Source organism: Ailuropoda melanoleuca, chromosome 11 (genome assembly GCF_002007445.2).
Source record: "Ailuropoda melanoleuca isolate Jingjing chromosome 11, ASM200744v2, whole genome shotgun sequence".
In the NCBI taxonomy this organism is placed as follows: domain Eukaryota; kingdom Metazoa; phylum Chordata; class Mammalia; order Carnivora; family Ursidae; genus Ailuropoda; species Ailuropoda melanoleuca.
The window spans coordinates 81,001,048-81,028,264 of NC_048228.1; the positions used below are offsets into that span (position 1 = coordinate 81,001,048).

Below are 27,217 nucleotides of genomic sequence, written 5' to 3' on the forward strand. Positions count from 1 at the left end.
ATGCCTTTCTACATGCTCTCCTTGACTCGGCTAGCAGTCAGTAACTTTGTTTATAAGAATTAAATTATCTGGAAAAAAAAATGACCTTTCTTTTTCAGTCTTAGGCAGAGCCCACTTTTGACTACCTTTTCCAGTGTCTCCAAGTTTAAATGATTCAGATTTTGAAAACCTACCATCTGTTACAAATAATGTTCTCACCACAAAGGCAGTGATTATGTTTGTTGCAATTTCACAAGACAAGAAACCAAGAAAAATATAAGAATAGAAACCAGAGAAGAGCAAATTCTAAAGGAAAGAAACTATTTGAAATGAACAAGCGTGAACAAACCGTATTTGCTGCCAGGGGATTAAGGGTAAAAGAATGTGAAGCAAAACTATGGTTAGTTGAAGTTGTAAGAGTGAAGAAGAGAGGGAGAATGTTACAAAGGTGAGCTTTTATTTTCATTGGGAATTACTGGTGCGTTTCATTCAATACGATGTTAAATATAAATCTTTTGAGGCTCTAGAAATAAGATTCTGGGCAAGGTTTGACTGATACTTACTATAATAGACATAAAGGTGATCCCTTAAGAACATAAGCAAAGAATCACAAAATACTATAGATGAAAGGAAGTTCAATAGACTGTATCTCCAACTGTATACAGTCTATTAAGTAAAGCTTAGATATAATAACAACAACAACAACAATAATGCTAACTTTTACTGGGATCAGGATTTGTGTTAAGTGTTTTGAATGCTTTGTTCTGTTTTATTCCTGACACCATCTCTATTACATTGATGAGAAAACTAAAACTTTCATGCTGTCATTTTCACCATTAAGGCTTCTCAGCTGTATCACCAGCAAAAATAGGCCCACCTTAATCTTTCCCACCATCCAGCTTGTTTCTTTTTTGCTAAATGTGTTCAAATTCCACTGGGCCCTTGAATTTGTAATTCCAACATTGTTCCTTCAGCAACAGTAAATGTTTCTGGGTGTTAACTCTGTGAAAAGCCCTCTTCTAGGTCTCAGGGATAGAGTAGTGAGACAAGAAAATAACCCAATTATTGTGGGGCTTACAGTTTAGTGTGGGGAACATAAAACAAACAAGCACATTTATAAGACAAGGTCCAAAAGTGATCATTGCTTTGAAGATTATAAAGTAAGATGATGTGAAGCAAGTCTCTGGGGGAGGGGTGACTTTAGAAAATGTGTGCATGGGAGACTTCTTCAAAGAGATGGGTTTGGAACTGACTTCTCAAGGTAGGAAGAAATCAGTAAGACAAAGAACATAGGAAGAGTACTCCAAACAGAAGGACAGGATATGCAAAAATGTAGTATAAATGAGGCTGGGGTGTCTGAAAAACAGACAGGAAGCCAGTGTAGCTGGAAGGTGGGAAAAAGGTAGAGGAAATAGTAAAATATTTGGTTGGAATAGTAGGCAAGGGCCTTGAGACCATAGTAGAAATTTGGGTTTCATTGTAAGAATAATGGAAAGTTTTTAGAGGATCTTAATAGAGGAATGGTAAGATTTGATTTGCATTTCAAAAGATAACTTTGTCTAAGGATTAGGAATGCATCTTGACAACCAAAGGGTAAGCAGGATAAAAGGGACTAATGAGATAATCAATCCAAGAAATGACACAATTTGGGAAAAAATAGTTTTCGTAGAGATGGACAAGCATGCATGAATTGGGGCTCTATTTTGGAGGCAGTGCCACTAGGACGCATTAACCCCAGGAATGTGGGAACTAAGGGAAGAGAGAAATGAACGTTGATTCTCAGGTGTTTTGACTTGAGCATCAGGGTAGAAAGTAAACATGTAGGAGATGGGGAAACTGGGAGAGTTAGAGAGAGGTTGCAAATCAAGCCCTGAGAAAAATAACCTACTGCTCTTCTATTTCCTCTCCCTCCCACCCGTCCTTCAATGGCCATTCGTTAGTCAACGCTGACATACTTCCTCCACCACTCAGAGCAAGACCAGCTGACCCCCTCATCTGCATTTGCCTCCAAGGTACTGCCTTCCTCTTCCGTCCCATGATAAAGGGCATCTCTCCGCCCCTAAAGCTAACTGTGCATCTTTACCATTGACCTCAGCATTACCAAACTTCATGGAACTTTTTCTTCCCAAATAGATCATTTCCCTGTCTGATATATTTCATTTTGCTTCTTTAATGAATTGTCCCCTTTTACATTCCAATGTTTATAAGTACCTGCTAATGTGAAAAAAAAAAGTCTTCTCTGGATCCTCCTCTTTCGTTATTATTCTCTTTATTAACGTCTTAAAACATGGGCATAAGGCCCTCTCTCGCCTCCATTTGTGACTTTGTTGTTGCTCTTGTTCTGAGCTGCGGGAGGTTGTGTTAAACATAAGGCATAGTTCTCAGTACACAATCATCAATGGTCTTTTTTATTGGTTTGTTTGTTCTGTATTCCTGTTTTCCCCATTCCCCACTCCCATTCCTCCTTTTCATGGGCAATCATTTTAATGTGTTTGACAAATGCATTTTTTAAGGTTTTTGGTAAGTGTTTTTATAATGTATGTAATGATGTTTTGTGTGTATTGAATATATTATAATTTGCACAATTGTATTATGCCTTAAATTTCATTTCAGTTTTTTAAGGTGTACTACGTTTCAATGTATCCATGTTGCTATATGTGCATATCATCCATTTTTTTTCTAATTGCACCACATTAGGAGGCCACCGAGATTGGTTTCCATTCCACATTGTTGCAAACAATGTTACCATGTTTATCCTCACATGTGGCCCCTTATGAGTCCATATGAGAATTGCTTTGAGCTACATAACCAGGAGTGGATATGCTGGGTCATGGTATATAGGCTACCTCATTTGAATGAGTGCTACCAATTTCTTCTACGGAATGGTTTCCAGGCCACACATCTATAAGCAGTGCATGGGATCCTATGTAGCCACATCTCTACTAACACTTGTCATTATCCAGCTTTTTGGTTTTCTGTCATATTGGCGGATGATATCTCATTTTGGTTTATTTATTTATTTATTTTATTACTTAAGTGTTTGAGCATCTCTTTGCATGCTTGCTATCTTTTTGGAGATTCCATTTCTTGAAACTGCCTGTTTATAGATTTTGCCGATTTTCTATTGGTTTCCTGTCTTATTGCTTATTAATGTGAAAAAATTCTTATATATTCCAATATTATTTCCTTATATTTGGGGCATAAATTCTACTAATCTTGATTTTTTTCATACTGTTGAATTTTATTAGTTAATATTCTTTTAATATTTAATATTTTAATTTTACTGATTTTAACATTTACATCTATGTTCACAAACAAAATAGAATTATAATTCTCCTGTCTTGCAAATAACTTATGAAGTTTTAGAATCAAGATTGTTTGGTCTTTTTTTTTTTTTTAAGATTTTATTTATTTATTTGACAGAGAGAGAGACAGCCAGCGAGAGAGGGAACAAGGCAGAGGGAGTGGGAGAGGAAGAAGCAGGCTCATAGCAGAGGAGCCTGATGTGGGGCTCGATCCCACAACACTGGGATCACCCCCTGAGCTGAAGGCAGATGCTTAACCGCTGTGCCACCCAGGCGCCCCAAGATTGTTTGGTCTTAAAAATGCCTGTGTTGGGGCGCCTGGGTGGCTCAGTCATTAAGCGTCTGTCTTCGGCTCAGGGCATGATCCCGGGGTCCTGGGATCGAGCCCCACATCGGGCTCCCTGCTCCACTGGAAGCCTGCTTCTTCCTCTCCCACTCCCCCCGCTTGTGTTCCCTCTCTCGCTGGCTGTCTCTCTCTCTGTCAAATAAATAAATAAAATCTTTAAAAAAAAATGCCTGTGTTGTCTATAGATTTAATACAGTCCCTATCAAAATCCCAGTAGCATTTTTTGGTGTATGGAAATAGAAAAATGTATCCTAATATTCATATAGAATTTCGAAGGACTCCAAATAGCCCAAATTATCATAATTGTGAAAAAGAGGAAGAGGGGTGCTTGGATGGCTCAGTCAGTTAAGCATCTGACTCTTGGTTTCAGCTTAGGTCATGATCTCAGGGTTGTGGGACTGAGTCCTGTGTCGGGCTCCATACTCAGCGGAGAGTCTGCTTGAGATTCTCTCTCTCCCTTTCTCTCTGCCCCTTTCTCTGCTCTCTCTCTCAAACAAATAAATAAATCTGAAAAAAAAAGAAAAAAAAGAGGAACAAAGTTAGAGTCTAAAACTCCCTGATTTCAAAAATTATTACAAAGCTACAGGTAATCTTTTCTCTTTAAGGCTAAATAATATTCCATTGTTTATATACACCACATTTTGTTTATCTATTCATCTGCTGATGGTCTCTTGATTTGCTTCCACTTTTTGGCTATTGTGAATAATGCTGCTATAAACATAGGTGTATAAATATCTTTTCAGGACCCTGTTTTTAATTCTTTTGGGTATGTGCCCAGAAGTGGAATTGCTGGAGCATATGGAGTTCTGTTTTTAATTTTTGAGGAGCTGCCATCCTGTTTTCCATAGTGGCTGCACTATTTTACTCCAAATTAACTTTTTTCAACTATTACGTTTTTCAGATAAAACATTTCCTCTTGTTTCTTCTTTTATTGTCTCATATCTACTTCATATCATTAATATTGCTGATAGTTTTGCCTATATTGGATAGGACTTATTCTAAATTTTTGATTTGAAAATTCCACTAATTACGACTCCTGTGACATGTATTGTAGTTCTTCATTTATAGTAGTTGTACTCCTCAAGTCTATAGATATTTGGGCCCATAAGCATGGGTTTTTTAAGGCTTTTCGGCTTCTCCGTCTGATAATATGTATTGGACAAAGGCTGAAACCAGGTAAATACTGTACTCCTCCCGGTAATTCTAAGAAAGAAGAAGGGATAAACCCTGAGAAAAAAGTGCCAGATCCCGCGTCTATGGCCAGGGCTTCACCTTTGAGATTCTCAGGGAAACTATTTGAAGAATGCTTCCCTTTCGGTGCTTAGAGTTGAAGAAGAGAGAAAAGTATGTGCCCAAGGCTACTTATCAATCTATTCACACATGTCTTTGTCAACTCCTTACCTCTGATGCCTGCCTTTGGGCCATTACAAGTCAGGGTGCCATGGTGGCAGGAGTAGAACTTGAAAACTTCCCTTCAACCTCTGCTCTCAGTTCTGCCTCCATCCTTCAACTTGTGGGTACACAGAAGCACCATTATGATTGTCTAGACCTGGGTCTGTTACTAGAAGAAGGGGGTGGGTGAGAGAAATATACTCAGTGCTCTGATACTATTTTCTCTCACACCAGTGAATCCTATCCTGTCTTATACCAGGTTGCACCATTGAAGCCTCTTAGTTCCCTGAATGTATCTTTAATCTTCAATTATCTAAAAACCAATAACAATTGATAGATTGAGTCCACTTGGAAGTTTCTAATAACTTCTTTCTTTGATTACCTAAGAGGGGCTATGGGTGGTTTAAGGGAGCAAAGGAAAGTGATGCAGTTGCGCAGACATCAAGAAACACACCATAACATGGTGGAAGGGCTCAGAAGAGCTGTGATGATATTGCCAGTTGGTAAATTTGACACTGGAGGAAACATGATTCATGGAGTTTCTCCATCTGGTGAGCACCTAGATGGGCTAGAATAGAAACAAATCATAGAAACAACTGTGGTCAAAAATCATATTAGGCTTCTTATACTAGAACTGAATATTCTAAATGTTAATGACTTTTATCCCTGGGTGGTAAAATTATGTATTTCTTTTCCTTACTTTCTTCAAACATTATGAATTTTCAAAATGCTCACAAATGAGCTTCTATCAAATGCATAAATAATAAAACATATTTTTTAAAAGACTTTATTTATTTATTTATTTGTCAGAGAGAGAGAGAGTGACCCCAAGCAAGGGAAGTGGCAGAGAGAGCAGACAGAACGGGCAGAGGGAGAAGTAGGGTTCCCACTGAGCAGGGAGCCTGATGCAGGACTCGATTCCAGGACCCTGGAATCATGACTTGAGCCAAAGGCAGTTGCTTAACCAACTGGGCCACCCAGGCATCCCAATAATAAAACTCATTTTAAGTTGAAGACTTGTAGCTTTCCCACAGTTCTCTTTATTAAGTGAAATCAGGAAAAAATTTCTTCTCTTTCTGCCAAACCAATTATAAGAGATGCTTGACCATGTAAAAAAGAGGATAAAATTAGCCTTTAGGAAAGTATGAGAAAGAATGTGAGTTTTTGGCCAAAGAGGAGTAAGTTAAAGAGAAGAAAGTAGCCTTGAAGAAAGTAGACAGAAATGGTTTCTGTCCATATCAGGCTGAAATGATACACGGTTGATCTAACTGGCAGACTGACTGGATAAAGTAACTATGTGTACTTTCAATGATGTCTAGCCAGGGAAAAAAATTGGCATATCTCTCTATATAAAATGCAAGCTATTTTTCAGTGCATTTCTTTGTATTTAACATAAAATTCTTATTTCCGGTATTGATAAAGGAACTATCTGACTATAAAAAAAATTGTAAAGTAGAAATTGTTCTGGTCAATAAAAAGGGACTAAAAGAATGACTCATAAGTTTAATGTAATAACAGCTCTTGTACAGTTTCTAAATGGTAGAGACCACTTATTTAAACGAAAACATACTTAGAAAAAGCTATTTTAAAAAGTAATTAAACAATCATATGGCATTTTAATTCTTTTATTTTTGGTAGGTGTTAGTATTATTTCTTTATTCTTTCTTATATCTACAGTTCTGAGTATGTTCTTCTGTATGTGATCCATATAGTGAATAGTTGCTATTTTAGTTGATGAAGAAAGAATACACCTGCCGTATGACCCAGCCATTCTACTCCAGGATATGCCCAAGGTAAATCAATGCATATGTCTGTACAAAGACATGTACAAATGTTCATAGAGTTGTATTTGTAGTAGCCTGAAATTGCAAATGACCTGTCTTTCAACAGGCAAAAGGGTCAACCAACTGTGATGTGTGTTGGCATACTACTCAGAAATAAAAATAAACTATTGAGACATATGAAAATATCAAAATAAGTGTGCTGGGAAACAAGCCAGACAAAAAGAGTGCATGCTGTATAGTAACATATATAAAAAATTGAAGCTAACCTATTGTGACAGAAAACAGAGCAGTCATTGTCTAGGGATGATGGAGGCCAGGGAGGGGTGGGAAGAAGGATGGACTAGAGTTAGCTTCATGGAGTGCACCTCCTTTGTTTCTCTGGACTTCTTCTGTGTTATAGACTTTCTACTTTGCTGACATTGAGTTAGCTGTTGTAGGTTTAAATCCGACATCCTCTCAAGAAAATTGGAGGAAAAGAACCTATCTCTTCTTGTGTAAAAATTTTAAAAGAAAAGAACTTATTCCCAAATCCCTAGCAAATTTCCTGGGGTAGAATGTTTGGAAAAATAGCCACACTTACTCTGCTTTGTATTCAGGGGCTTTGCAATGTGACCTCACAGTGGCTCCCATCACGAGATGGATGTTAATTTCCCACCCGTGAAACCTGGGCTTGCCTTTTGTCTTGCTTTGGCCAAACAGAATGCAGTGGAAGTGACACTGTACCCTTCTGAATTTAGGCTTCAAAAGGCTTTTTTATGCCATTGCTTTCTATCTTGCAAAACTGTCCAACTTCAATGTGAACAGCCTGAGCTTGTCTGCTGGATGACAGACACGTGGAGCAGAGATGAATCTTCACAGCTGAGACCATTCTTGACCAATTATGAATGCCCAGCAACTAGGCAGTTCTCCACAAACACATAATTAAACCCAGCTGAACCGGAAGAATCACCAGCTAACACCAGCCCAGATCACCAACTCGCTGACAAAGTAAGCAAATAGTAACTGCTTAAAGCCACCAAGTGTAGGGCGGTGTATTATACCACAAAAGCTAACCAATCCACAACCCTCCTCATTCCATTGGCCTGAGAGGGAGTGGCTTTGAGAACAGATAGGCTAAGTGAGGAAGAGGGATGGGGCTGGAAAAAGAACTGCTCCCTTAGGAGAAAAAGCAGGAGGATATTGGTAGGCGAACAATCATGTGCATTTTAGTAACTCATGCCTCGAAAATTAAAATAGTACTTCTAGGTCACTGCACACAGTGATGGGTTTTAACTAAAGAGCTGTTGCTTAGAGCTCTTTATGAACGGAGAGGAAATAATTGAATTTTGGTGGTGGTATTTGTCCAATTTAGTTTTGACTCACTCATTAGGGGAAAAAAGGTGCTTTGGGCTATTTTGCAAAACCTAGTATTGGGGATTATAATTTCCTTTACTTTGTTTATGAAGATTTAACTTAGTAATTACATGAAAAAATTACCCAGCAGATGTGTGTTTTCAACAGCATTCCATAGGGCTTCCTAATACAGGGCACTTTTCAAATTGATTTTAAATTAAAGTCATTTAAAAGAGGAACGAAACTTGTATGCATATTCCTCCTGCCAGAATTATCAATAGAGTGTGGGGAGACATAAAGAATAAAAGCAAAGTAAAAGATGACTCTTCAGTCCATAGGAAACCTATAATTTAAGGTATCATGTCATTCATTTGCTTTCAGATGTGATTATGACGGATTGTGCTTCAAAGCAATTATAAAGCTTTCATCAGCTGCATTTACATGGCTGATTATACGAAGCTTGTCAACCTTCTGGCCTGCTACATTGTTGCTGAAAAAATCTGGTGAGTGCTCATATACAGACCCCTTTTTTTTTTTTTAAAGGGCATGATTATGTCCCTAAGGAGGCTCCTATTTTCAGCTTAGGCCTGTTAGGATGTTTCAGCGGGACAATAGTGTCTAAAGCAAGATTGATGCCTCTTCACAGCACAGAACAATAGAAAGTCACAGGGCTATGCACTTTGTTATTATATAAATTTAAGCCTTGAAGGAGGATTATATATTCTCTGTGCCTGTTCTTCTCGACGGTTTTCTTTTCAGATAGGGGAAAAAAAAATACATCAGATAATTTTTCCTTTAAACTCTCACAGAAAAAGATATACCCATAAATAGCTCAGGTACAGTTTTCCATGGATCATCATAGATGTTTCTTGAAAATCACACATAGCATTTACCACTTTAAAACATCCGGGGGTTACAATAAGCTTAAGTAACATGTAAGATACAGGTGAATCTCTGTCTGTTTCATGTGGGACAGAAAACCATGGGATCATCAGAATACAGGCGTTTGTGCTGGAAGGCCAAGTAAGGAACTGGGGTCGCTTTACCAGGAGCCTAGGGAGAGTCATACGATAAAGTAGAAACAGGCGAGAGAAACCACAAGGAGCGCACACCAGTAAAGAAGAGCCAGGCTGTGACGCAGGGGTTAATTCCAGATACAAAACTAAGAGCCAGGAGGTTCCAAGCACCTTGGGGAAAAGCTGTGTTTGTTGTTTGGTGTGTCTTGGGAAGAGTGTGTGTGTGTGAGTGTGTGTGTGAGAGAGAGAGAGAGAAGAGAGAGAGACAGGGTAGGGGAAGACCAGAGGTTCAAACAAACAGGAATTACTTGGGCTTCAGTAATTGGCATGGCTGGTCAACTGAGAAGAAACACGAGGCATCAACAGTAAAAACGATCTCAGTTACACTCTTCCTTGCTTCGTCTCAGAGCGGTTCATATTCTTTACGTGAAGGTAAGCGTCAGCACCAAACAAGATGGGGGGAGATACCACTAGGTTAAAGTGAACTAACAGGGTACTGAATAAGTAAAGAATAGGCAGTTTCTGGTTTATGAGAAATCAAAGGCCACATTTCTTTCAGCTTCTCTCCCATTTTCTCTTCATTTTTTGAACCTCCTTAACCAGTGGTATCTTTCATCTTTTCCTCCTTGGGTGCCTAGTTTCATAATGTACTTTCTGCTCTTCCTATACCCTCAGAGCCATTGGAAGTTGCTAGAGATAGGGGCGTCTGGGTGGCTCAGTCAGTTAAGATCCTGCCTTCAGCTCAGGTCATGATCCCAGGGTCCTGGGATCGAGTCCCACATCAGTTTCCCTGCTCAGTGGAGAGCCTGCTTCTCCCTCTCCCTTTGTGCTCTCTCTCAAATAAATAAAATCTTAAAAAGAAAAAAAAAAGAAAAAAGAGGTTGCTAGAGACAGAAGTGAATGATTCTGCAGGGAAATGTGTATCTGGTATACCAGCATCACATCATAGCCTGCTGCACTCATTGTGTAAAACCTCTGTGGCTTGCTCCAGTTTTTCACATTGACATTTCATCATTGGTGAATCAGAAGGGAAAACAAGTCTTGGATGCAAGAGAGGCATATGAGGTCTTCCCAAGACTTTGTGTAGCCACCACCTACTCCACTTATGCATCATGTTTAATCGAATTCAGCAAATGTAATTCAGTTGAGTTAGGCAAATTATTTTTTTATCATATAGATAGATCAGGGCTTATAAATATGCTCAAATGCCTTTGGGAGTCAGGCAAAAAATGCAAATGGGAGTGACCAGGTATGATAATACATTCACTTCGTATAGATAGGTGACCCTAGTACAGACCTTGTAGATATTATATATCTATATGACACACATATATATGAATGGGTATGAACATACATATAATACGTATTTCATACAATCATGTAATATAGATACAGATAATAGTTCACCAGGTATGGGAGTGAACTGGATATTGAAGTTCTTCTGAAAGCCACACAGATGTAATTTTGTCAAAACTCTCTATTGGTCAGATTTGATCCATGGGCCTCTAGTCTGACAAATCAAAATTCTCATAGTTACTGGAATTTCTAGCATATTTTAGTGACACATGGATGTAGCTTCTTTTTTTTAATGGAAAAACCAGGAGAAAATAAAATATAAGAATAGAGATTAGTAAAGCATTTCCCCACTGTAGTCCATGGAATTCTGATTAGCAGGATTTTATAGGGACTACAAGTCAATAAGAGCTGAGTTTCTAGAGTGGTGGAGATATGCAATACCATGTACAAACAAATATACAATACATTTGAGACAGTGAAGAGCACTATGAAGAAAAATGAAACGGGGAAAGGGAATGTTGTATGCAAACGGTGGTGCCGAGATGATATTTTTGATAGGATGTTCAAGGCTCTCCTGAGGTGAGCTTGGAAGCAGACACCTGAATGAGCAAAGACTTTGAAGAACGTTCCAGAAAATTAGAAATGATTAAGTGCCTGAGGCTGGAGTGAGCGTGGTTTATTGGAGGCATAAAAAGAAGGCTAATGAAACTATAGCTGAGTGAGCAGAGGGACAGTTATAACACCAGATCAGAGAGGGGGCCGGCTGCATTATGTAGGGCCTGGTGGGGGGTAATGATGTAATCTTTATTCTAAGACTCCGTGAACCCATTTTGATCAAGAGAGGGTTCTATACTCACTTAGGTTACAAAAAAAAAAAAAAAATCTTCTAACTGCTTTGTGTATTTGAGACTCAAATCAGTCAAATAGTGAAGAACTGAAACCAGCCACTGTGGCTGCCTGGCATCTGGAACCTCCGGTCTCAGAGCCCATCGCACTCCTGCTCCTTCAGCCTTATCTACGCAATTATTAGGCACTTTTACAACATACACAATAAACACATGGGTATATTAATGATGAATGAGCTGCTCTCCATTTCTTATTTAGGACCTGATTAAATATAATGAAAGGAATGAACCTGTGATCCTATCATTCACACTGACAGTTTCTAAGACCAGCTTTGGAATTGCTAGTGTCTCCTTTAAGCTCTTAACTCCATAAAGTCAAAGGAAGTGCAAAGATCAATGTATTTGATTAGATCAGAGTTTCTCAACTTCAGCACTATTGACATTTGGGCTGGACTGTGTGATGGTCTTTGCTGTGGGGAACCGCCCTGTGTATTTGTAAGATGTTTAGGAACATCTCTGGCTCTATTTATTAAATGCCAGTAGAATTCTTTCTCCTTGCCACCCACCCCGCCATCGCCCGGTCAAGACAATAGAAAATGTTTGTCAACATTACCAAATATCCTCTGGAAGGAGAGCTGCCCCCTGGGAGAATCCCTGTGTTCGATGATAGGAGTAGTCTGTCCAGTCTTTTCTAACAACTTAAAAATATATATGAATGGGAGCAACAGCATGTGGAAAGCAAACCTGTATGGAAAAGCATCCAAACTAAAGCACTGCTGGGAACCCAAGGCAGATTGCCAAGCCTTCACATCAAGGTCACACTCAGCTCATTGAATCTTGACAAAATCCTCTTGAACAGGTTTTTACTCTAATTCAACTGGTTCCTAGGGCTCAAACATAACTCCAGCAGGAAGATGACAGACCTGATATCTTCACCCAACTAGTAACTAGAGAGGTGGAGACCAGACTCAGATCTGCCTGACTCCAAAGCCTGTTTCTTTTCAATACATTATGGTATGTTCTGCCAAGAAAACCAAGGATGTTTTAACATGGTATGATCTGGATTGTAGTTTGAAAAATTAGCCATCTCTTTCACAATGAATTTCTTTTTTTCCAAATGATTGTGATTATTAACAATAATGTTATGGTAATAAAATTTTCATAGCAACAAGTGGCATATGTTGAGAACTTAGCATGTATAAGGCAATCTGAGAAATGTTTTATGGGTGTGATTTTTTTAAAATATTTTATTTATTCATTCAACAGAGAGAGAGACAGCCAGCAAGAGAGGGAACACAAGCAGGGGGAATGGGAGAGGAGGAAGCAGGCTCCCAGTGGAGGAGCCTGATGTGGGGCTCGATCCCAGAACGCCAGGATCACCCTGAGCCAAAGGCAGATGCTTAACGACTGAGACACCCAGGCACCCCTATGGGTGTGATTTAAGTAAATCCTCATAATAACCAGATGAGCTAGATTCTATTATTCACATTTTACAGATAAAAATTATAATTAGGAAGAAATATTTCCTAAGTAAAATATTTGCTAGATAAAAGAAATATTTACTAAATGCCTGGCCCTTCATTAAATCCTTCACATGCATTTAGCCTTCATAACACTTTTATGAGACACAAAGGATTTTCCTTTCCATTTTGCAGATGAGCAAACTGACACTTAGAAAAAATAAGTAACTACTCAAAATCTTGGAAGTTATGTAACTGGTGTTCAACTCTATCTTTGATACCAAATCTAGTATCTAACATCCTAAATATTTGTTGTCCTTTCCAGGTATTAGTGGTGCATTCAAACATTAAGACAATTGTGAGTGGATATAAATGCCTTTCCTCTCACAAAGAGCTAGCGGTAAATTTTTTTTTGTTTTTCACATTAAATCTCTTTGTAGAGATAGAAACATCTTTCTGAGAAAGGAATTCTGTCTTTGCATGATTTCTCCCCTTTCCCCCATACTCTCCTGCCTCCTCCCCACAGGGGCTCAGAGTACAGAGTGCAGAAAGTGAGAGGACACAGAATAAAAGGAAATGTCAACCAGTAAGAGTTAAACTTCACTTCCTGTCTGCAAGTACAAAAGGTGAAAAGCGACATTTGCTTTGGCAAGCTAGAAATGCTTCTGTTTCTAGTCACACTCTGTCTTTATCCCCTCTTCCAGGCTTCATCTGAAAGTGTCCCCATTAGAAGCACAAGGGAGCAGCCGGCCAAAGAACACATTCTCCCTTTAAATATGGGGTGCTGGAACAGATGTTAATTTATTAAACCAAGATCGCAGCTTGATCCTTTCTGTCTCACTGAAATATTTTGACAATGATAAAAATACATGCATTTGACTTGTCACTTATCTTTCAGGATCCTTCTGTCATGCCTCATAGAGACAGCAAACTCATAGGTACTACAGCAGGAAGCATAAGAGGGGTTTATTTGTTCTGTTCTAGAGGTGTTCGATTCAAATGGACAGCAAACAGGGCGTCTGGGTGGCTCAGTCCCTTAAGTGTTTGCCTTCAGCTCAGGTCATGATTCCAGGGTCCTGAGATCCATTAAGCCCTGAGTTGGGCTCCTTGCTCAGTGGGGAGCCTGCTTCTCCCTTTCCCTGTGCTGCACCCCCCAACCCCGCTCTGCCGCTGCTTGTGTGCGTGCGTGTGCTCTCTCTCAAATAAATAAATAAAATCTTTAAAAAAATGGATAGCCTAAAAATTTGCATATATTTAGCTTACAACATATGCCCTCATGTTCTGATATAAGAAAGATGGCTCCATCAGCCAATGATAAACCATGATTGATAAGTATTCAGAGCAGAGTGCATTTATTAAATCATTAATCGTACAATGAAATGACCACAGAAGGCAGATATGTAACTGAAATGGGTAAATTGGGACACCATAAGTCATGGTAGAGAGTGGTGGAGAGTGTGGTCTAACTCAGTATATGTACTTTCTCTGAATCAGGTGCTCATGACTCGGCTCAAGCAGGATTTTGCTATGCAAGAATGTGGGCTCTGTGTTGCCAGATTTTATAATTTATAAGAGGAACCGGAAATCCATATTTTCAAGTTAAATCTTCTGACTTTAAAATGTTGTCATGTTTCTTTTTCCTTTAAAAAAATACTGTTTATGCTGCTTATATGTTACTTTGCTTGTAATGAATGGATATTGATTTTAGAATGTAGGAAGCTTCATGGTAATTTGCACCCTGCTCTATTTAGGGAAGATTTCATAGAGGTTTGATAAACCTCAGCATTTGAACTCACTTGACTGGGAATCACTTGGGGAGTGGAGCTTGTTACAAATTCATAACCAAAGCAATTCCAATTTAGTGGGTTGGAGGTATGGCCCAGGAATTCTGCTGTGGATGACATAGTAGATATCCTTTGAGCACCACCCTAAAAAGTGATAGGAAGGAGCCCATCAGTTTAGGGATTGATAATCTATGGTCTGTGGAGTAAATCCAGTCCACTGACTGTTTTTATATGAATAAAATATATAAAATAAATAAATAAAATAAATAAATAAATAAATAAATAAATAAAGATTTGTGGGGCACAGCCACATCCAATTCATTCGTGTGTTGTCTAGAACTCTATCATGCGACAAGGGCAGAGGTGAAGTTTTGATAGAGACTGTACGGACCTCAAAGCCTGACATATTTACTATCTGGCCCTTTTACATAAAAGTTTGCTGACCTCTGTGTTAGGCAAAGTGGGTCCTATGTCTCTAAATCTTAATAAAAGTATGCCTCCTCAATATTACCTGGGTTCATAAAAATAGTGTAAAAAGAGCCATATTACTGATGATGTTGATTTATAATTCAGTTTTGTCCAAACCATTTCTCCTAAGCAAAGACTATCTTGTTGCTATGACAACAGTTACAGAAAGCTATATAGAGAGGGAAAAAAGGCAGCAAAAACAGTAAATGTTAGACTAGAGAAAAGGACAGTAAAAGGCTTGCGATTTGGCTTTGACTTGCAGGGGTGTAAACACAAGCATGCCCACACTCTCCCCCATAGGTGAGATGGTCCCATATGACTCGGAGGATCCCTGCTTCTCCCACAGGCCGTCCCTTATTACCGTCTCCGCAAGCACCATCTGTATGTACTGAGGAAGTGATTTCACAAATAAATGAGTCATATGCCAGAACTTTCACTTGTCAGTAGTGTGGATAATGGGTTTATGGAGGATTAAAAAATAGATCAATGTTGAATTTCAGTTATCTTATCCTAAATATATACGGATCTTATTATGACTGAATAGTCCCACAGAATCTGAATAGGTCTTTGTATTCGTCACTTCATTAACAGTCATATAAGCCAGCTACTCCGTCATTCCCATCTCAGCAAATGCCACAACCATATATCCTTTTCCTCAGGCCCAAACCCCAGAGTCAAAATTAACTTGACCTTTTCACTCTCAAATCAAATCCATACAGCCGCATCTCAGCCCTTTCATGCCACCCACCACACTGATCCAAGCCACTATCATCTTGTGTCTGGCCAGCTGTGGTCACCTTCTTACAGATCTGTCTACATGCTTGCCTGCCCAGAAGAGAGTCTCCAGTCAGCAGCCAGAGTTGTATTTTAAATACATAGATCAGATGCCATGGCTCAAACTTTTTCCTCCATATCTTTGTATCACAGTTAAAAATCCAAAATCCTTCCCATGGCCTACCAGACCCCATGGATCCGGTCTCTGAGGACATCTCAGTCCTCATTTCCTGTTACTCAGCTGTGCTTGCTCCTCTCCAGCCACACTGGCCATCTTCTTGCTTTTCAGATGCTTAGACATACTGAATTCCTTCCTGCCCCAGGGCTTTTAGACTTGCTATTTCCCTCCAATAGGAAATCTCTTCCTACAGTCCTTTACTTGGTGCTCTCTCTTATTCTTGTCTCCAACCTAGGGGGCCTTTCCTAGTCATCCATCAATCTCTATCCACTTTTCCAACATTATTTTTCTTGATGGCATTTATCATCACATGAAACCTTATTATACAGTTACTTGTTTATTAACATGCGGTGTATCTTACTGAATTGTAACTTTCATGAAGGCAGAGAGCTTGTCTGTGTTGTTTCCTATTTTATTCATAGCACCTAGACAAAGCATGGTAGAGTAGGCATTCAACTTTTACTAAACTAATACATGAAAGAATGAATGAATATAAATTTTAAGACTGAATTTTGATTGATTTTACTCTCTTTTGCAAGATTTGAGGACATCAGTTTCTTGTACCCTGGGCCTGCCGGGACAGTAACAGCTTTTCATCCTGGTTAGGCATCTAAGATGAACAAAAGGATAAGATAGAATGGAAATACTTAACATAAAAAAAAGTCCACTCCAGATTATACAGGTTAATTCTAAAAAGAGAGAGAGAGAAAAAAAAAAAAGAAGGGTATAAAATCTGAGTGCTCTGATCAGCAGAAATGCCAGGTGGAGCACCAGTCCTTGGGGAGAAGGTAGGTTAACAGCCATGCTCCACCATGCATTTCAGCCTTCTCTTGCCTCAACAGTTGCCTGTTGTGTCCTTTTGCTAACCCATGATCACTTTAGTTTCTGAATTTATCCATAGGCATCACAAACATGTGAGGGTCATGAGGCAGAATGAGGTGAAGGAAGGTGACTGGACTACTTAATGCAAAACTTCTCACTCATCAAAACACACATGCACGTGCATGCATGCGTACACACACACACACACACGAGTGCAGGAGTCAGCTCATACAGTGATAACACATCATATCAGTTAGACAAGAGGGTTTGGTATAAAAATGGTCCAGAATGATCCTTAGGCTTAAGGCTTAAGGATTTCATGCAATCTTCAAACTCTACTTTGTCCTTTTCACTCTAAAATGTACAGGGGGTGCAGATGACTGTGTAAAAAATCCTTGAAATAATCAAATGGTCAAGATTATCCTCAGAAACTGATCATTTGCATATTGATGATATTGGGGTATCATGGAAATTGAGATATACTCTAGCAAACTTCACATTGCCTTTAAGTAAGGTTTTTTATGGAGAATTTCCCCCCCAAATTTTTCCTTTGTATAATTTATAATTGATTTCCTTTAGAAATATATACATACACATATATTTGTTATATATGTATCTATATTTTATATATGTATGTATATATACTGTTCATCTCACAATAAAAAAATTATAAATAAACTTTTATCATATTATGTCTTTTCTATAGTACTAAATAATTATAAAATATGGGTTAAAATTTGTGAAATGACTGCAAAAACAAATGCAGTAGTCATAACTGCCTAACAGTAAATTAGAAATTATAAAGAAATTAAGTAAGAATATATCTTTAAAACTAAAAATGGTTCTGATTTTTATTTTTATATTATTTTTAAATTATTTTTCTCATAACAAATCATTACAGAAAAATCAGGAGAAAAATATATATATATACATCCTGTCTACTCAGTCAACCATTATTAATAGCTTGCAGTATAGGCTTCTAAGTATTTTTCTATTTGTATTTAGCATTTGTCAGCTTTCCCAAGGATATGTTACATGCATGAACATGTAATAATTTTTTTAGAGGAGTCAAGTTGTACATATTATAAGGTAACATGTTTTTCTCTTTCTTAGCTACATATGGACACCATTAAAAGTCAAAAATATGCTAGTTAATTTTAGGCATTTTATAAAAATTGTCTTTATGATGTTTTTAATGGTTACATGAGATTGTATGAAATATTTAGCATTTATATAAGTAATCTTTTGCTATTTTAATATTTAATATTTCCAATGTTTTTAAATAATTCATGGAACAGACAAAATCAGTTGAAAACAAATTAGAAATTCAAAGATAGAAGTCCCTCGAGCCCAAATTCTAAAAAGCACATACACATGCTTTAAAAAATGGTTTCCAAATTGCCTATGGTACATCATTCTCAACATGTTAGGAAAAAATCAAACCCAGATTCATAGACTTACACAATTAGTTTTTGACCAGTATGTGATTCTTAATACAATGCAATTTCAATACCAAGTATCGGGTGACTGGGTGGGACAGGGCCAAGTAGGGACTATAGCAGGAAAGAGGTGGTCCTGCCATGACCTGGAGTCCTACTTTGTTAGGACTAAAGTTGACGCTGCATTTCTGGTTCTTTTTTGGTCTTTGTGTCTGTCCTTAGTTAGCTTAACTAGCTGGGAAAAGAAAGGTGTGAAAAACATTCCCAAATTGCTTTTACTCAAATTATTCAAAGACTAAGAGACCCTGCCAATCCAGGCCCCAGATTGCTCCCAGAGAAGGAGTCTAGCTGGGAACATGGAGCCGTAAACACCTATTGGATCTCTGTGCATAATGATCATATTCTCCAAACAAAAAACTACAACACATGTTCTATCCATGACATGGGAGACTTGAAATCTGTGCTTTCTTGGAGAAGCTAGGAAATTCTGTCCAAATCCAGGCATTTAATTTTTGGACTTAACTTCAGCTTGAGTATTGTATTATAGGATGAGATTTATATAAATTTAAGGTCTCTCTGTGGTGTTGGAATTTTGTAGTTGGAGAATCTTCTTGCAATTTATTATTCATTAATGCAATTCTTCAACTAATTTATTATTCATTAATGTTTTTATTTAATCTTCTTTCATATGGAAAATATAGTTTTGATATGATCTGGGATGGGAGTAGATTTGAGTAATGCTCTGTTCTGATCCATTCCTGAGTATCTAGAGGCAAAATCTGCACTGCTCACCAGCAGTCCTAGAAGAATACCCATTGGGGAGTGGTACAGATTGACGGAGTGACCTTAAAAAGATAGGAGTCTCTCCAAGGGACTAGGTACACTCCTGCGTGAGCATAATCTGAAAGGTTAATCCTAATGGGCTATGGAAATAAAAAGGTAGGGAATATTAGTGGGGAATTTCCATGAGAAGTGATTTCTACTAAATATTTCTACCTCTTGACTCCTTTATTCTTTTCATGAAAATGGAATTACTTACCTGGCTGTTAGGCTATAGCCACTGGTCCATGTACTCAAAAATATGTAGCTTGTCTTTCAAAATTCCCGAATGGGGGGATTTGATTTCTTATGTTTTGTCTCTTTATGACCCAGTAGGATGAAGAAATTTTTCTAAGTGAGACTGTTCTACAGACTTAATTTCCTCTCCAATGCCCTATGCAAAGATCTAGCCTGAATGGACATGCAGGAACAATTTAATGTAGTCTCTCACCTTTAACTGATTTTTCCTACTGAGACTTTATGATATTTAGGTTCTCTGCTAACTCTTTTGTCTTATTTCTCAATTGGTTCAGAACTTAAGTGGGGAAGGGAAGTGCTATTTATTAGATTTCCCTTCTCAAAGACACTATTATTATTAATCTCAATTTTATAGTTGAGGGAACTGGGGTGGAAAAAGACTATGGAACATGTCCAGATTTGTACACATGAATCTGGGTTCAAACGGATTTTGTCTTTCATGTTCTTAACCAGTAAAAGATGCTACCTTTCAATTATTATCAAAGAGCATACCTAGTTATCTATATAATGATTTATTTAATTCCATTTTACAAAGCAATTAGCTAGATATATGAATTATTACTACTTGGAATTTTACTATCCAGCTCTATAAATCTTCATCTTGACACATAAGAATCCCTGTTAAATGAAACTCCAGGAGGTTACTCCTACCAAAAACTAAATGAAAATTCTAACATCAGTCTTATTAACTTTACTTAGAAAAAAAAGTGTTAGAAAAATAACACATATTTGTACAGATTCAGTCTTACCCGCAGGGAATTGACGTGTCAGGAGATGTTATTTGCTACCAATTCAAGTAACAGCTGCCAAAAGCTTAATTGCCTAGATACTATTTTTCACTCCCTGGGACACATTTTTCCTCTTCTTCAGTTTGCTATTTGGGGTTCTGATTTATAGTTGTGTAAGTGCCTGCAATAGAAATTTATTTACATTAGGGCTCTAATGTTCTCAAGTACTTTCTCCTTCTGACACAGTTTCTTTTGTGGCGCTGGACACCAGAGAATGGGTTCCTGCTGAGGCACAAGCCAGATAAACAGGGATTGTCTAGTGTATTACTAGTCATAAGATGTTTTTGCTATACTCTTGTACAGCCCACCTCCCATTTGTCGAAAGTAACAACCACTTCCCCGTCTCCCTTTTATCACCAATTGCCCACAATAACCTAGAGATAACTTCTTTTTTTCTTCTTTAGTAGCAAACACAAATTCTATACAGACATCCCTAATGTCTGTATAGAACATTAGGGGTGTTGGGATGGGATGACTCCCATCCCTCAATAATTGCAGAAAAGATCCAGATACAGTCTTGATCACCTTGACAACGTCCTTCTGAAGAGGGAAGCGATCCTTGATCATCAACAGAATTGTTGGACCAGAGAAAACCATCACAAAAAACAATTTGTGAAGATCATTACCATAAAAAAAAACATGCATAATTTCTCTTCCAAATATATGGTTTCTTTGCAAAACAATCCATTTCATTTCTTGGTAATTACATCGTACATGTGTTTATGCTGTCAAAAATCAGAATGATGAGCTATTAGCTGTTCTTGTTTCATGGACCCCTTTCCCTTTCATCTGAAAACATTGATTCTTAGTTGTCCTGCCTGTGTTGTTTTTATTACGAATCTATCAAAAACCAGTGTTCTGACTATGTTAGCTGAAAATTTTAATGAAAGCCTATTAGATTTGGCATAATTTCATGCTGAATCTGCAGTAAAGAGCTCTTCGAGAGAAAAGGCAGAGTGAGGTGGATGTACCCTTTCACACAGCCGCGCTTCCCGTTCCCCTTGCGCATTTTCATACCAGCAAATGCCCTCACTAATGTGTGTGGTTATTGGTACCAAACAGTAAGGCACATGTTTAATAGAAGCCCTCAGACGATTCATCTGGGTTCAAAGAGGTCCTTTCATTCTTCCAGGAGATTGGATCAGCATTTCTAATATTTGCCTCACAAGCAAAAGGGTGGAAAAGGGGGAGCAAGAAAAAGAGCTAGGCAAAAAGGGATTAACTGGATGGGGCCATTAGGAGGCTACAAAATTACAGTAAGAGATACTCACAAAAAGAATGTCAAGCAATATTACTAGAGGGAAGGAGGTCAAAATTCCCAAAAGGGAATATTGACGTTAGGGCTTCCGATAAAACTCTATGTTTCTATTTCTACTTTTCACTTCCCACTTTGTTTGTTCTATCATTATTTGACATATTTTTATTGAATTCTTTTCTCGTACTGGGCACTGAACTTGGCTCGGAGAATAAAAGAGAAAATAAGGCAGGAGAAAGTTCCTGCCCTTATGGGTCTTATATATAACTTAATAAATCATTCCCTAATTGCTTCTATGAGAAAATTACTATCTCAAATAGGATCTCTAGATATACTAAGGCTTCTACAAAGCTGAGGATTATACAACAGTATTATGGAAATGAACAACCTACACATACTCAGAATTGACCCCAAGAAAACCATCTCACATTGGATACTACTGATCAAACTGCACGCGTCTAAAATGACACTTTAGTCCATTATCCTCATTAGCAAAAGACAAGTTTATTACATTTCCCCAAAATTGTTTTAACTATTACAACTCTTCCTTGGGTAGGAAGGTGAAACAACACTTTAACTGCAGCACCTGGCACCAGAACATTTTTATTGTTGTTGTTGTTATTTTTTTTTGTTTTGTGGGGTTTTCTTTTGTTTTTCTTTTTTCTTTCTTTCTTTCTTCCTTTTTTTTTTTTTTTTGAAAAAGCCAGGTGCTATTTTGATAAACATCACGATACAATGTGAAACCCTAAAGGCTTGTGTTTCAAATAGAGCCAAAGTAATAAAAAGAAAATTTAAGCTTCTCTATATAATAAAAAGACAGGATTTTTGTATTTGTTTCTTGATATTGCTGGAGGTTCCTAAAACAGATAGAGGAGGAGAAGGAGGAACAGCCCCAAGATGGTTAGATGTTTGAGTATAGAAAATGAAAAAGACAGGAAGAAACCTTCAGGGGCACCTGGGTGCTCAGCTGGTTAAGCATCTGCCTTTGGCTCAGGTCATGATCCCAGGGTCCTGAAATTGAGCCCTGTATGGAGCCCCGTATAGGGCTCCCTGCTCAGTGGGGAGCCTGCTTCTCCCTTTCCCTCTGCCACTCCCTCTGCTTATGCTCTCTTGTGCTCTTTCTCTCTCAAATGAATAAATCTTAAAAAAAAAAAAAAAGAAAGAAAGAAAGAAACCTCCAGTGGCGGTGGGGCTAATGTGACAAAGAACTGACATGTTTTATATATGATTTAAACTATGGGACTCAAAATCTTCTGTAAAAATTGATTAAAAATGGTTTTCTGTATGTGTGTTTCTTTGTTTTTATCAATTTGTGAAAAGCAAGGAAGAAGGATCCATTTCAAATCAAAAGTACTCAAAGAGGAATAGGAAAAGTACAGGCAGAAGGAGGAGTAAGAAGCAGAGAACCAGGAGAATGTAAGCTCACCGCCCATCTGCAAAAGTCTTTAACAGGACTTTCAGTTCCCTTCAGGTATGAATTAGAGTTGAAGTCAATCTCCTGTAGACAGGCCCTAGATTTTACCTATGAGAGTTTCATAGCCAAATCTAGATGAGATATACCTATAGTTCAAGTGTGTTTCGTGTGACACCCAATAATCAATGACCAGAGCAAAATATTTTCACTCCTTTGAAATTTAAAACCCATTTTCTTTTAATTTTTTTAAAGATTTAATTTATTTATTTGACAGAGAGAGAGACAGCCAGTGAGAGGGGGAACACAAGCAGGGGGAGTGGGAGAGGAAGAAGCAGGCTTCCAGTGGAGGAGCCTGATGTGGGGCTCTATCCCAGGACCCTGGGATCACGCCCTGAGCCGAAGGCAGATGCTTAATGTCTGAGCCACTCAGGCGCCCCATAAAACCCATTTTAAAATGTAGTGTCACCTGCCTAATTCTCCTGAGAAGGACTTGTGTGATAATAGAAAACAGATACCATTTATCCTTATTTTACAGGTGAGAAATGGAGATCCAGAAAGATTAAGAGATTTGTCAAAGGTCATATGCCTAGAGAATGAGGTTGCTTAAGAACCCACACTGAGTCTCAATACTAACTGTTGTCTATTGTTGTCTATTGGATAAATTTTAATAACAATTATCATGACTATAATTACAGGGGAAAGAAACTCATTTACGTCTTAACTATGAAAGAAATAATTAACGGATTCCTAAATTCAAAAGCAGAATTTTAATAAAAGTTTCTAGTGTGGAAACTAGGTCATTTGCATATTTTTCTTTGACTTACATACCTAATTGCCAGGGTATTTGCATTTTTCTATCTGATTTTGCCAGCATATCCAATTCATCTACATATTCCTGTTAGTCTAGTTGCTGAAAATGGGTGGCCTTTCCTGCCCATAATTAGAATTAACTTCAGCTTCAACACATTTCAAGAAAAGGAATTTTACAGAGCAAAAAGAAATACTTTCAGACTCAAATCTTGTCAACGCTTTTAAACAATGAGTAGTTATTGTGATATTCTTCTCAGCATGCCTGAGGCTATATAAAGCAGGGCTAATGTTGAAGGTATTCTAATAACACATTCATACAAAAACTTAGAGGTGAACAAAGAGGATTTATTTTTGAATGTACTAATATTTTAACCCAGGTACGTGGCACTAATGGGTCGTATATTCTCTCTCAGTTCTCATAATATATAACCCCTTTAGCTGATTTTGATATTAAATCTCTAAATTTAGAAATTAAAAAGAATAGAAATCTGATTTATTGAAGAGGCTTTCAACCAATGTCATTAACACTCCACAAGTTCTCAGAACAAGACCTTCGGGATTCTGCAGATTTTGTGCTTGAGTTACAATATGTTTATCTAAAAGAAAATAAAAGTGAAATATACATCATTTTACTGTTAATTCATTGCCTCCACAGTCTATGTACATTTGCAGTTACTTTTTACCTTTATCTTGAATATCATGACCAAGAGGCCTTCCTGTTCCCCTCAGCTTGACTCAACTTCAGATAGGCTTCTGCCTGACTCTAGGCTCCTGACCTCCCTTTTCTTAGAACGTTTACTTTAGGGCACTTCTAGTTGTAAATTCTTTCTCTGCTCCTTTGAGATATAAATCTCCTCTCAGCCTCTTGCAGTTTTATAACCCAGAATGTCTTTCTCAAGGCCCTGAGAGCCATGCCTTTCAAATGTAATCACCAAATGAGATATCACTCCTAACTCCCAGGCTCAGTGGGAGGGTAGAGATTAGCTTCCATCAATTAACAAATATCCATGGCCAATCACATTGACGTTGTCTTCCCCCAGTATTCTCCAGGATCACTTCAGCGCTTAAAAACCACTGGAAGAAAGGGATAAAGAAAGGGGGGGGGTAATCAGAAGGGGGGGTGAAACACGAGAGACTATGGACTATGAGAAGCAAACTGAAGACTTCGGAGGGGAGGGGGTGGGGGAATGGGATAGACTGGTGATGGGTAGTAAGGAGGGCACGTATTGCATGGTGCACTGGCTGTTATACGCAAACTAATGAAGCATCGAACTTTGCATTGGAATCTGGGGATGTACTGTATGGTGACTAACATAATATAATAATAAAATTAAAAAAAAAGAGATATAACAACCAAATGCAAAAACAAAAAAAACAAAAAAAAAACAAACCACTCCTGCTTTTTGCTTCAGTGGAGCTGAGTTCAATCTTCCTCCCTTATTGCAATAGTCTTGAATAGTCTTTCTTGCTTTAACTCTCTCTGGTGCAATTTTTCTTTGATAAGCTCTGCCATTGTTATTGCTATCATTTTTGGATCAGTTACCATGTGCTAAATACTTTGCTTAGTGCATCACTATAGGGTGTCTTATTTAATTCTCAGAATAACCTAGAGCTTATTCTTGGGCCCATTTTATAGGTGCAGGAACAAAAGCACACAAGAGTTATGTAACATACCCTCTCTGTAAAGGGGCGCACAGCTTTCAGAGAGGAGTGGGTGGGGAGAGAAGGGAAGAAGGAGAGGAAGGGGAAAGAGTGGGGAGGAAAGGGGAGAGAGAGAGACCTGAGAGACAGATAGAGAGAGACAGAGGGATAGAGACAGAGAAAATATGTGAATAGGCAAATACTTAACCTTCACTAGCAAATTCTGGGGTCTAGGGCCCAATCACTTTGCCTCTACCTACTGGTCATCTCCACATAAAGTTTTTATGAAACTAAAACGATAATCAAGAAGAAAAGGCTCAAATTGAATTAAGATTTCAAATCAAACTACCAGAGTCCTATCATGAGAAATAATACAGGAACTCAGCTAATAATAAGGGGTAAGTTTACTTCTCATTCTTTATGTATTTTAGGTGTATAGTTCCACTGGGGACGTCATGATTTGGAGAAGAGATAGGCAACACAAGATTCAATATCAGCTCTCCCTTGGTCTCTGGATACGAGTGGCAAGTAATTAAAAACAACAACAAACTAAACAGCAACGACAGCCCTCATTTTAACCCCTAATACACAGCGTCTTACCTGCCTATTTTTCTCTATTCAAAACATTGAATACTATATAAATACAATTTTAGTAGTCTAGTGCACACACCTGGATCTGGTAACAAACCTGAATGACACGAAGATCTGTTAGAGCCCAAGTCCCTGATTTTACCATTTTCCACGGTTACAGCCATCGTTGCTATAGACACAGTTATGCCGATGTCCCATGTAATGTCATCCTATATTCTTTTTCTCCAGACGCCCCTTTGTCTGTGTGTGTGTGTGTGTGTGTGTGTGTGTGTTTTACATGTTTGAGTGTGAACAAGATCTGCTTCTCCTTGGACTTCCAAGCACCTGGATATCCACCTTCAGACACTTGTTTATATCCTAATTTTAGATGGTTATAATGTATGCCTTTTGCATTCATGGCCACCTTTCTCTGGGACTATGTCTACATGCCTCCCTGACCATAGCCTAATGAAACTGCATTATTTGCATAATAAAAGAGTACTTCTACTGTACCTCTTACCACAGTACAACTGACCCCCTTTTCTCTTCACAGCAGAACTTGCCTGTAACGATATGTGCTGTCTTTCCAAATGAAATCTATCCTTCAACTTCAGCTTCCATCTCAATTTTTTTTAAAGATTTTATTTATTTATTTGACAGAGAGAGGCAGCGAGAGAGGGAACACAAGCAGGGGGAGTGGGAGAGGAAGGAGTAGGGGATCCTGATGCAGGGCTCCATCCCAGGACCCTGGGATCATGCCCTGAGCCAAAGGCAGACGCTTAATGACTGCCACCAGGTGCCTCTCCATCTCTGTTTTATACCTAATGGCCAGTCTCTGAAAGAACCATAGAGGACTTGAAAGAACTTCCAGAAACAATGTATCTTAAGGGAGAAATTCTGAGTGGGATGGGAAGTCTGGCTTTGCACTAGGATATAGAGGCAATATGTCTAAGCTGGAAGACAGAGAATTCCACCTGAGCACTGACATTTGAGTTGTGGGGTTGTCAGCACTGTGGGCTGCTGACTTTGGGTCCACTTGGGAATGGATCTCGCAGGTCCATTTTATGGTTCACAATTTCATGCTATGCATCACTCATTGAGACCCCCATGCTCTACCTTGTGCCAGAGCAACATGTCTCAGTCCTCAGGACAAGAACTCATGTGTGACATAGAGCAAGTGCTGAAATATCAAGAGTTCCCCAGCCTGTGGCAGTGTCTGGTTTACAGAAAGGGGATGGCTGGGAGGAGTGGGTCATGAGAAATGGCGCTTGGCCTTCGATACTAACTTGCATATGTTAGAGCCTTCCACTCAGATGCTTCAGGGAAATACTGGCCTGACCCTATTTGAGGAGAGGATTGTGAACAGGGAGTAGTATTGATTGTGTAAAGATCCCCGTGTCAGCCCAAACCACTACATGTACTTGTTCTCCCGGGGTCTAGAA

General features: G+C 38.4%; 1 long non-coding RNA gene across 1 annotated transcript; it reads left to right on the top strand.

Annotated features, from left to right (window-relative positions):
* The first annotated feature begins 301 nt into the window (after nucleotides 1-301).
* On the top strand, nucleotides 302-25,723 carry LOC109490612. The gene is made up of 6 exons (XR_002143949.2): nucleotides 302-427; nucleotides 1,920-1,991; nucleotides 6,735-6,815; nucleotides 7,611-7,793; nucleotides 8,520-8,641; nucleotides 25,637-25,723. It is a non-coding gene; the product is annotated as an uncharacterized LOC109490612 (long non-coding RNA).
* Nucleotides 25,724-27,217: the final 1,494 nt, after the last annotated feature.